The following is a 12,686-nucleotide window of genomic DNA, read 5'->3' as shown; positions in this document are numbered from 1 at the left end:
CCAGCGACGTACTCCTTCCTCCTATATATACCTACGTACCCCAAACGATCAGATAGGGAGCCAAAACCCTAATTCCACCGCCATAACTTCCTGTATCCACGAGATCCCATCTTGGGGCCTGTTCCGGAGCTCCGTCGGAGGGGGTATCCATCAAGGAGGGCTTCTACATCAACACCATAGCCTCTCCGATGAAGTGTGAGTAGTTTACCACAGACCTTCGGGTCCATAGTTATTAGCTAGATGGCTTCTTCTCTCTTTTTGAATCTCAATATAATGTTCTCCCCCTCTCTTGTGGAGAACTATTCGATGTAATCTTCTTTTTGCGGTGTGTTTGTTGAGACCGGTGAATTGTGGGTTTATGATCAAGTCTATCTATGAACAATATTTGAATCTTCTGTGAATTCTTTTATGTATGATTGGTTATCTTTGCAAGTCTCTTCGAATTATCAGTTTGGTTTGGCCTACTAGATTGATCTTTCTTGCAATGGGAGAAGTGCTTAGCTTTGGGTTCAATCTGGCTGTGTCCTTTCCCAGTGACAGTAGGGGCAGCAAGGCACATATTGTATTGTTGCCATCGAGGATAACAAGATGGGGTTTTCATCATATTGCATGAGTTTATCCCTCTACATCATGTCATCTTGCTTAAGGCGTTACTCTATTTTCATGAACTTAATACTCTAGATGCATGCTGGATAGCGGTCGATGAGTGGAGTAATAGTAGTAGATGCATGCATGAGTCGGTCTACTTGTCTCGGACGTGATGCCTATATACATGATCATACCTAGATATTCTCATAACTATGCTCAATTCTGTCAATTGCTCAATAGTAATTTGTTCACCCATCGTAGAATACTTATGCTCTTGAGAGAAGCCACTAGTGAAACCTATGCCCCCCCGGGTCTATCTTCATCATATTAATCTTCCAATACTTAGTTATTTCCTTTGCTTTTATTTTACTTTGCATCTTTATCATAAAAATACCAAAAAATATTATCTTATCATATCTATCAGATCTCACTCTCGTAAGTGGCCGTGTAGGGATTGACAACCCCTTATCGCGTTGGTTGTGAGGATTTATTTGTTTTGTGCAGGTGTGAGGGATTCGCGCGTAGCCTCCTACTGGATTGATACCTTGGTTCTCAAAAACTGAGGGAAATACTTCCGCTACTTTGCTGCATCATCCCTTCCTCTTCGGGGAAAACCAACGCAGTGCTCAAGAGGTAGCAGTGATTTGCTTTCTTATACTAACGGATCTTACGAGTTTTCTGTTCTGAAGTTTTCAAATTTTGGGTAAAGATTCGATGGACCACGGAATAAGGAGTGGCAAGAGCCTAAGCTTGGGGATGCCCAAGGCACCCCAAGGTAATATTCAAGGACATCCAAGAGCCTAAGCTTGGGGAAGCCCCGGAAGGCATCCCCTCTTTCATCTTCGTTCATCGGTAACCTTACTTCGAGATATATTTTTATTCACCACATGATATGTGTTTTGCTTGGAGCGTCATTTTCTTTCATTAGGATTTGCTTGCTGATCATTTAGAGTAATGTTTTGCATCTTTTACTTCAAGAAAAAGGTCAAGTATAGCCTTTACCATGCTTATTTTGCAAGTCTATATGTTGCAGTTAAAAAAACAGAAAGTTTGCTGTTATGTTATGAATATTTGTGAATAGTCAGAATATGATAAAATCTTGAAATTTTTACACAGTGAGTAAAAAACAAATTATCTACAGTGTGGTAATTTTTTAATAATTTTTGGAGTTAAAGAAGTATGATTCTTCTTGCATTCTTTACAGACCATCCTGTTTAGACAGATTGTTGTTATGATTGGATTGTTTGCATATGTTTGCTTGTTTAATGATTCTATTTGATATTAGGAGTATTAAATATGCAAAGGCATTTAGTATGAAATGTAAAATTATAATTTTAGTGATTTTCTACAGTAGAGAATGATAAGGTTTAGCATGGATTTATACTAACTTATCTCACGAGTTCTGGTTGAGTTTGGTGTGGATGAAGTTTTTAAGATTTAGGGAAACCGCGATATGAATGGAATTAAGGGGAAAAAATCTCAAGCTTGGGGATGCCCCGGTAGTCATCCCACCTTTCTTCTTCAACAACTATCGGTCAGTTTTGAGCCTAAGTTTTTGCTTCTTCACATGATATGTGCTATCCTTGCAATGCCATTTCATTTTGTTTTGCTTGTTGTTTGAATAAAGTACTTAAGATCTGAAATTTTATTTATGATAAGGAGTCTTCACATAGTTACATAATTATTCAACTACTCACTGAGCTTCGCTTATATCTTTTGGAGTAGTTTGCCATTTGCTCTAGTGCTTCACTTATATCCTTTTAGAGCACGGCGGTGGTTTTATTTTGAAGAAATTGACGAACTCTCATGCTTCACTTATATTATTTTGAGAGTCTTTAAACAGCATGAATTCTTTGCTTATTAATTTAGTCCTAATATGATAGGCATCCAAGAGGGATATAATAAAAGCTTTCATATAAAGTGCATTGAGTACTGTGAGAAGTTTGATCCTTTATGATTGTTTTGAGATATGAAGATGGTGATATTAGAGTCATGCTAGTAGAGTAGTTAAGAATTTGAGAGATACTTGGGTTAAAGTTTGTGATTCCTGTGTATGGTGAACCGTTATGTGATGAAGTCAGAGCATGATTTATTTATTGATTGTCTTCCTTATGAGTGGCGGTCGGGGACGAGCGATTGTCTTTTCCTACCAATCTATCCCCCTAGGAGCACGCGCGTAGTACTTTGTTTCGATAACTAATAGATTTTTGCAATAAGTGTGTGAGTTCTTTATGACTAATGTTGAGTCCATGGATTATACGCACTCTCACCCTTCCACCATTGCTAGCCTCTCTAGTACCGCGCAACTTTCGCCGGTACCATACACCTAGCATATACCTTCCTCAAAACAGCCACCATACCTACCTATTATGGCATTTCCATAGTCATTCCGAGATATATTGCCATGCAACTTTCCACCGTTCTGTTTATTATGACACGCTCCATCATTGTCATATCGCTTTGCATGATCATGTAGTTGACATCATATTTGTGGCAAAAGCCACCGTTCATAATTCTTTCATACATGTCACTCTTGATTCATTGCACATCCCGGTACACCGCCGGAGGCATTCACATAGAGTCATATTTTGTTCTAAGTATCGAGTTGTAATTCTTCAGTTGTAAGTAAATAAAAGTGTGATGATCATCATTATTAAAGCATTGTCCCAGTGAGGAAAGGATGATGGAGACTATGATTCCCCCACAAGTCGGGATGAGACTCCAGACGAAAAAAATAAAAAATAAAAAAGAGTCCAAAAAAAGAGAGGGCCCAAATAAAAACAAAAAATGAGAGAAAAAGAGAGAAGGGATAATCTTACTATCCTTTTTCCACATCATGATCTTAATGATAGAGAGTCTCCTCTTTTGTCACTTTCATATACTAGTCGGAATTTTCATTGTAGAACTTGGCTTGTATATTCCAATGATGGGCTTCCTCAAAATTCCCTAGGTCTTCATGAGCAAGCAAGTTGGATGCACACCCACTTAGTTTCTTTTGTTGAGCTTTCATACACTTATAGCTCTAGTGCATTCATTGCATGGAAATCCCTACTCACTCACATTGATATATATATTGATGGGCATCTCCATAGCCCGTTGATACGCCTAGTTTATATGAGACTATCTTCTCCTTTTTGTCTTCTCCACAACCACCATTCTACCCCACCTATAGTGCTATGTCCATGGCTCACGCTCATGTATTGCGTGAAGATTGAAAAAGTTTGAGAACATCAAAAGTATGAAACAATTTCTTGGCTTGTCATCAGGGTTGTGCATGATTTAAATATTTTGTGTGATGAAGACAGAGCATAGCCAGACTATATGATTTTGTAGGGATAACTTTCTTTAGCCATGTTATTTTTAGAAGACATGATTGCTTTGTTAGTATGCTTAAAGTATTATTGTTTTTATGTCAATATTAAACTTTTGTTTTGAATCTTATGGATCCAAATATTCTTGCCACAATAGAGAAGATTACATTAATAAATATGTTAGGCAGCATTCCACATCAAAAATTCTGTTTTTATCATTTACCTACTCGAGGACGAGCAGGAATTAAGCTTTGGGATGCTGATACATCTCCAACGTATCTATAATTTTGGATGTATTCATGCCATGTTTATAATATTTTTACATGATTTTGGTATGATTTGGTTAGAACTAACCCGGACTGACGCTGTTTTCAGCAGAACTACCGTGGTGTTGTTTTTGTGCAGAAATAAAAGTTCTCGGAATGCGCTGAAAATCAACGGAGATTTTTTGGAAAATATAAAAAAATACCGAAATGAAGAGTTGCCGGAGGGGAGTCCCATGGGCCCCACGAGGGTGGAGGGCGCGCCCCTGTGCCTCGTGGACTCTCCGTGGGGCCTCCTAACTTGTTCTCGACGCCAATCTCTCCTATAAATCCCCAAACCTCCAGAAAATAACCTAGATCGGGAGTTCCGCCGCCGCAAGCCTCTGTAGCCACCAAAAACCAATTAGGACCCTCTTCCAGCACCCTGCTGGAGGGGGGAATCATCACCGGTGGCCATCTTCATTGTGACGCCCCTGATTCAATCGTACACTAATCATACACGCAAATGTGTACGATCAAGATCAAGGACTCACGGAAAGATATCACAACATAACTCTAGACACAAATTAGAATAATACAAGCTTTATATTACAAGCCAGGGTCCTCGAGGGCTCGAATACATAAGCTCGAATACATAAGAGTCAGCGGAAGCAACAATATCTGAGTAGAGACATGAGTTAAATAAGTTTGACTTAAGAAGACTAGCACAAAAGCAACATCGATCTAAAAGGCAAGGCCTCCTGCCTGGGAGCCTCCTAACTACTCTGGGTCGTCAGCGGCCGTCACGTAGTAGTAGGCACCCTTGGTGTAGTAGTAAACGTCGGTGGTGACATCTGGCTCCTGGACTCCGTCATCTGGTTGCGCCAACCGAGATGAAAGGAAAAAGGGGGAAAAGAGGGAGCAAAGAAACTGTGAGTACTCATCCAAAGTACTCGCAAGCAAGGATCTACACTACATAAGCAACACTATCAAAGAAAGGCTGTATATGTGGACTGGGTTGCAGAAATGCCAGAATAGAGGGGAGAGCCTGGTCCTACCGAAGACTAGCATCTTCAGCATCTTGTAGCATTTAGAAGAGTACAGATCAACATAATGTAAAGTAGTAGTAGTGTTATCAACCTCGGCCAGAGATCCTTTCTCGACTCCCTGCGAGAAAGCAATCCCAGAGCCATACTATTCATTTCTCATCTCAAGTATCCAGTTCTAGTTGTATCGATCGGGATACAACTCCAAGTGTCTGTTACCGTAGGACAGGCTATCGATAGATGTTTTCTTCCCTGCAGGGGTGCACCAACTTACCCACCACGCTCGATTAACTCCTGCCGGACACACTTTCCTGGGTCATGCCCGGCCTCGGCCAAACAATACGCTGCAACCCGACCTAGGCTTAATAGAGAGGTCAGAACACCGGACTAAACCTATGCCCCAGGGGTCATGGGCCATCGCCCTAGGAACTCCTGCACGTTGCGAACGCGGCCGGTGAGCAGACCTAGCTACCTCCTTAAAAAGGCAGGTGCTTACGCAGTCCAACCCGGCGCGCGCCACTCAGTCGCTGACGTCTATTAAGCTTCGGCTGATGCATACGATGTAGAACGCCATACAATGCCCACGTGATGGTTAGTGCTATCAGGACAGAGGCCCCTCGGATCAAATATCAAAATCGTAGTGGATTAGGAACGCATGGTAACAAGCAGAGACTCACGAAAGACGTGACCCCGTCGCCCCGTCTCGAGGACTTGCGGCAAAAGCTAAGAATGCCCGGCCACACCTCGTAGTTATCTCACGGGCACCCTCCAGGTCAACCCGACTCCACATCACTCACAATTAAGCTCGCGCGGGTACCCCTCAGGGCCGACCCATCTTTAGTAACGTGGTTCAGTGCAAAGTCATAGTAACCATAGTAACTGTGTGTCTAACACCAAGGAGAAACCCTGAGGAACCACCCTCGGTGGATTCCACTTGATGTAATCATCAAGGTGAACATAAGAGGAACCACCCTCAAGGTTCACACTTGAGGGTTTGCACGACAGAGTCGTATCGGAAGTGGTTAAGGAGGAAATCAGCCTCGATGACCACGACCAAATAGCTACACTACAGAGATCTCATCAGGAGTGATGTATGAGGTGTCACCCTTGGCACTCGATAGTAACTCTGCAGAGTCGTACAACTAGGGGGGTGATGTGCGGTGTCGGGTCCTGGACGTCGATCACGTTGATCGAGTCATCGAACATAAAGTGGCGCAACTAGGACAAGGTGGGGGTCACTGATGGATCACTAACCAACCTATACTAAGCAGTTTAGGATAAGCAGGTAAGGTACAATGAGCAGGTTACAAAAGCAGGCTATGCATCAGAATAGGAGAAAACAATAACAGTAGCAAAATCTAATGCAAGCATGAGAGAATGGAATGGGCGATATCGGGATGATCAAAGGGGGAGCTTGCCTGGTAGCTCAGACGAGAAGGAGGGTCGTCGATGACGTAGTCGAACACATGGCAACATCGGCGGCAGTCTCGAAGTCTACCGGAGAAAGGAGGGGGAAGAAATAATAAATATAAGCAAACAGATGAATCACTAAACATAACGTGGGAATATGGTGTGCCGGGTGTGACCTAGGGTGAAGGGGCATTGCAACCGGGAATGCTTTCCCGGTTCCGGACATGTGTGAGATAGATGACCGGAGGGGAAATGTTGCATGTTCGCTATGCTAGGGATGTGTCGCGGGCGAACGGATCGCGTATTCGGATTCTTCTCGTCGTTGTGAGCAAATTTCATATAGAAAACTTTTTCATCCGAGTTACGGATAATTTTCTATGATTTTTTTAAAGTTTTAAATGATTTTCTAATTTTCTAGAATTATTTTAATTCGAAAATAAATTAATACTTAATTACTAAGTGTACACAGCAGTGGTTTTAGTGGCTGTTAGGTGTTTCCACTTGACTACCTAGTCAGCAGTCAACTGAGACCATTGACTAGTCAAAGGGCCCAGGGGACCCGCATGTCATTGACTGGGTTATCCCAGTCAATACTTTGACTGGTCAACGGGACCAGTGGGACCTAGGTGACATTCAAACATATTTTGGCATTTTCTTTTTAAATGTAAATTTAGCGAAGGGGGGTCCACCTGCCATAGGCTAATAGCTACTCTAACTAGTAATTAACCTTAATCTAATTGAACATGGGGCCGGCCTCACACACACAGAACACACACCCGCACACACAATGCTAGGGGTAAATTCTGTTTTCTATTAAGAAAAGATAGCCTTTTGTGATTTTTATAGAAATTAATCTATGCATTATCTGAAGGAGGTTCAACGGAACAAAATAAAGATTGTTACGTCTACTTTTCGCTCATATAATTTTTACCCATGTTAGGACTTGCCTTATCGCTGTATATGGGCTGTTTAGAGGGCTAGTCATTGTAGAAATACAAAAGCTTGTTAGTAGCTACAGTAGCAATCAGCAGCAGCAGTATATTCAGCCGAGCAACAACGACATGCCCACGAGCTGGGCGCGGGGCGCGGCGCTGCACGGCGTGCGCGTGGACACGGCCAAGCGTAGGCAGCCGCCAGGGCACACGGCCAGCGCGGCCAGAGGCGCAGCAGCGCGCGCGCATGAGCGAGCGCGTGGACGACACGGGGCGGAGCAGCGGGCAGGAGCCTGCGGCGTCAGCAGCGGCAACATCGGCGACAGCGCATCAGCAGCAAGAGAAGAAGCAGAGCAGGGGAGCGAGCAGCAGGCGCAGCCGGCGAGGCTCGCGGCAGGGAGGCACTCGGGGCGCGACCATCACGCGGTGAGCGTGTCCACGCAGATCGCTGCGGGCTCTCGTCTACGGCGGCTACGGCGACTTAGGTGACGAAACAAAGGGGGAAAAACAGGGGAGTCGAAGGAGAGCTCACGTTGAGGCACACGACGGCCGGTGGGAGCTTAGGAGCGCAGGGGTTCGGCCGGATCGACGACGAAGGGCGACGGTGATCCAAGGAAGAAGACGAAATTGGCGACGATGCTGGTGGTCCTCCTCGTCGATCCAGGGACGTAGTCGACGTAAACGGACGCGGCGGAACTCCAGAAGACGGTGGAGCGGCGAATGGGCCTCGGTGGCCACGGGTTCGACAGCGACGCGGCCATGGAGCTCTCGGGTCTGCAAGGGGAGAACGAAACCGAGAGGGGAAAGGGGATTTGGGAGCTAGGGTTTGGCCAGAGAGGTCGACCGCGACCTTGTAGGGCGCCAGGGGGCGTGGATGGCCGCCCCATGGCCATCGGCGCCGTGTACGGCCGTCCGATATCCACGAGCGCCCGATGAATAGAGGAAGGGGACGACCTGGCGGTGGGTTGGGCCTCCCAGCCCTTCCTGGGCCTCCTCTATCATTTCTCTTACTTTTTTATAAACTTTTCTGTTTTACTTTTACAGAATCTGTTTGCAATATTTTGAGCCGTCAATTGCTCTTTTTAGAATGTGGAACTTGGCAACATAAATGCATTACAATAACTGACACTGCCACAAAAAGTTTGGGAGGAGTTTGAATTGATTTGGATTTTTCACAAATGGAAAAGCATTTAAGAATGCTGATTTGGTAATGTTTTAAATGCTAGAGCCCAATTAAGAAATCAGGTTATGTAGTTTTCCTTAACAGTTAATTATTATGGAATATTTGTAACCCATCGAACATTTTTATTTGAAAGTTTGAATAAATGTTTTCGCACTTGCAATTTGCATTAGATTTTTGGAGTTGATTTGAATTAAGTGGCAATTAGCATAGTAATTGCGATGACTTGGCATTAAACAAGAGAGATTACTGTAGCTTAACTTTCCTGGTGTTACAAATCTCCTCCACTACAAGAAATCTCGTCCCGAGATTTAAGGCATGGAATAAGGGGGAAGCTATAAGGATGGATGTCTGAAAAGATCGGCATCCGGTAGTTATCTCAAGGAAGAAGATTTAAGAAGCACCAGGAAACATATCGAGAGTGCTATAAGAAGGTTCAACAATTTTCAACCATAGGCATCCAGCTGATGCATAAAACAGGTGATGAAGGGGTTCAGAGCAATGAAGAATAATGTTGCCTCTGATACCAGAATGAAATATGGTGAGGAAGTTAGCTCGTGAATTACATAAGAAGCCAAGTGCAAAGAATATTTCAGAATAAAGGCTGTATAGGAGATTCAGGTTTCGATCTTGTGGAACTGTGGGTTATGGGCCCACCATGCGGGTCAAAAGTAGGAAGGGCGCTGACATCTTCCATGGTCATGATAGTAAGGCATGTCAGAGGATAGCCTATTAGTTATGTTGGCAACAACGTTGGTACCAAGGGAGAGGGACGAAGAGAACCATTTTCCTACTCGTTAGACGAGGCGGACCAATAGGCAAAGTTCTCGCCCATCGGTGGCTACCGGAATGTCAACAACAATAGTAACAAGGTCTTACTGATAGAGTTTATGCACCGAGGTGTTTACATAAGCAGGGAAATATCACTGCTCAGGTATGATAGGTTACAAGAAAGGTTAAAGAAAACAATGTAAGGGAAAGTGTAGACTCAAATCAGTTATCGATGCTCTCGAGTGTCCAACAACTCAGAACCCATGGAACTTGGAATCGGCAAGAAATAATAGTTGATGAAGAACACATAAGAAGTTATGTAGTTCCGTGATATTCTCGAGATACCAGAGGGTAATACTCGAGGGTAGAATAGAGATTAGACAGGTGAAATGATCTACGGAAGTCAAGTACTTCAACTTGTCTGAGAAATGGGATCAACATAGAACTATATATGGTCGGAAACATGGTGTCAAAGGACCAAATATAGATACCAGATGAACTTATCACAAGGGGATTATTATTATAACAAGAAACTTCAATGATAAGTTCCACATCGGATACATGGGCATGAACACAAAGGTTCAAGGTCGACTCCCACTTCTGTAATGCACAACTTTCCATTCACTTCCCGCATTCGAAGAAGTTGTATTGTTGAAATTTCACCTAACGGGAAGCCAGTAGAGTATGATCCGCATAACTTTCGAGTTCACGTGGATTTAGGGAGGAGATAGATTCAACCCATCGGGGCATCTTAGTAACATATACCACAAACTTTAGGAATAAGTAATTAACACAAGTTTGAGAGCAGAGCATGTTTGACAAAAGGAGAGGATACAATTTACCAAAGGCATTATGTATCCAAGGAAAGGCTCACAAGGTTACTAAATATGAAGGATGTTGTCGGATAAAATCCAACAAGGGGTCTAGCGGTCCACAACGGAGTTGATGTGAGTATCGGTACTCAAACAGAGGAAGAAGAATGCAAAGCCATCAGATTATAGAAACATCTGGATAATTTCAAACCTTAAATGCAAGGAATTATGATTTCCAAATGAGGGATCAGAAGCAGAAGCTCTGATCATAATATAAGCAAGTCGAATAGACATAGATCGAAAATCATTCAAGGTTTGATATACCGAGAACCAGCTCATGTCCGGAATGACGTTTGCACGGGAAGGATAATTTATAAGGGTCAACTAATGATTGCGGGCATCCGCAAACATACCGAATCATGGGATGAAAATGACAATGACAAAGGATGCCAATGAACATTCCTAGACCTATGGAACGCCACTGGAATGCAAGCAGACAAGTATTTCAATAGCAAAAGGCTGCTGAGGATTTTTGGAAGATCGAATAGCATTTCAAAGGCTTTTGTGAAACACATGAACAACTGGGGATGAACGGATACTCGGTAAGGGTGACGAATTATTCTTAGGTGTAATAGCAAGACAAGGAACTGTAAGGCAATAGGAATAAAGGGTTCTCAAAACATCAGAGAGTATTTTAGGGCATCTTGTAATAAAAAGAGCAACTGGGGATGAATGTATGAATGAAAAATGTAGGTAGTTACACATAAAGATTTATCAGTGGTAGGAATCGCAACGGCGAAGGGTACAAGGGTCTCAAGGAAACATCGGAGAGTATCTTCGGAATCTTCTGGTGCACCAAGCAATCATCTGGAGTGAGGGGCTCTTGGGGAGAAAGTAATTACGAGAACCTAGAGTTAGAGTTAACAAAATCATTTAACTCGAATAGAAGAGAGATCAGAGTCCCAGAGTATAGACGAGGAGTAAAAGATCCTAATACCACCCAATGGCGACGTGGACCCGTAAGCCACACAGCCATGTTAGTAAATCAGTTTTTCAAAGACTAGACTCAACTTCAGCCAAGGAGTTGGAAAGGGGGTTTCCTACAGGCAGTCGGCTCTGATACCAACTTGTGACGCCCCTGATTCAATCGTACACCAATCATACACACAAATGTGTATGATCAAGATCAAGGACTCACGAAAAGATATCACAACACAACTCTAGACACAAATTAAAATAATACAAGATTTATATTACAAGCCAGGGGCCTCGAGGGCTCGAATACATAAGCTCGAATACACAAGAGCCAGCGGAAGCAACAATATCTGAGTACAGACATGAGTTAAACAAGTTTGACTTAAGAAGACTAGCACAAAAGCAACATCGATCAAAAAGGCAAGGCCTCCTGCCTGGGAGCCTCCTAACTACTCCAGGTCGTCAGCGGCCGTCACATAGTAGTAGGCACCCTCGGTGTAGTAGTAAATGTCGGTGGTGACATCTGGCTCCTAGACTCCGTCATCTGGTTGCGCCAACCGAGATGAAAGGAAGAGGGGGGGAAAGAGGGAGCAAAGCAACCGTGAGTACTCATCCAAAGTACTCGCAAGCTAGGATCTACACTACATATGCAACATTATCAAAGCAAGGCTGTATATGTGGACTGGGTTGCAGAAATGCCAGAATAGAGGGGAGAGCCTAGTCCTGTCGAAGACTAACATCTTCAGCATCTTCAAGCATTTTGCAGCATTTAGAAGAGTACATATCAACATAATGTAAAGTAGTAGTAGTAGTAGTAGTAGTAGTAGTAGTAGTAGTAGTAGTAGTAGTAGTAGTAGTAGTAGTAGTAGTAGTAGTAGTAGTAGTAGTAGTAGTAGTAGTAGTAGTAGTAGTAGTAGTAGTAGTAGTAGTGTTATCAATCTCGGCTAGAGATCCTTTCTCGACTCCATGCGAGAAAGCAATCCCAGAGCCATACTATCCATTTCTCATATCCATTCATCATGTCAAGTATCCAGTTCTAGTTATATCGATCGGGATACAACTCCAAGTGTCCGTTACCGTAGGACAGGCTATCGATAGATGTTTTCTTCCCTGCAGGGGTGCACCAACTTACCCACCACGCTCGATTAACTCCGGCCAGACACACTTTCCTGGGTCATGTCCGGCCTCGGCCAAACAATACGCCGCAACCCGACCTAGGATTAATAGAGAGGTCAGCACGCCGGACTAAACCTATGCCCCCAGGGGTCATGGGCCATCGCCCCAGGAACTCCTGCACGTTGCGAACGCGGCCGGTGAGCAGACCTAGCTACCTCCTTAAAAGGCAGGTGCTTACGCAGTCAAACCCGGCGCGCGCCGCTCAGTCGCTGATGTCTACTACACAACCTTCTTCTTGCAGAC

This window comes from Triticum dicoccoides, chromosome 5A (genome assembly GCF_002162155.2).
Source record: "Triticum dicoccoides isolate Atlit2015 ecotype Zavitan chromosome 5A, WEW_v2.0, whole genome shotgun sequence".
Classification (NCBI taxonomy): Eukaryota; Viridiplantae; Streptophyta; class Magnoliopsida; order Poales; family Poaceae; genus Triticum; species Triticum dicoccoides.
Note: the sequence above shows the minus strand (reverse complement) of the source record.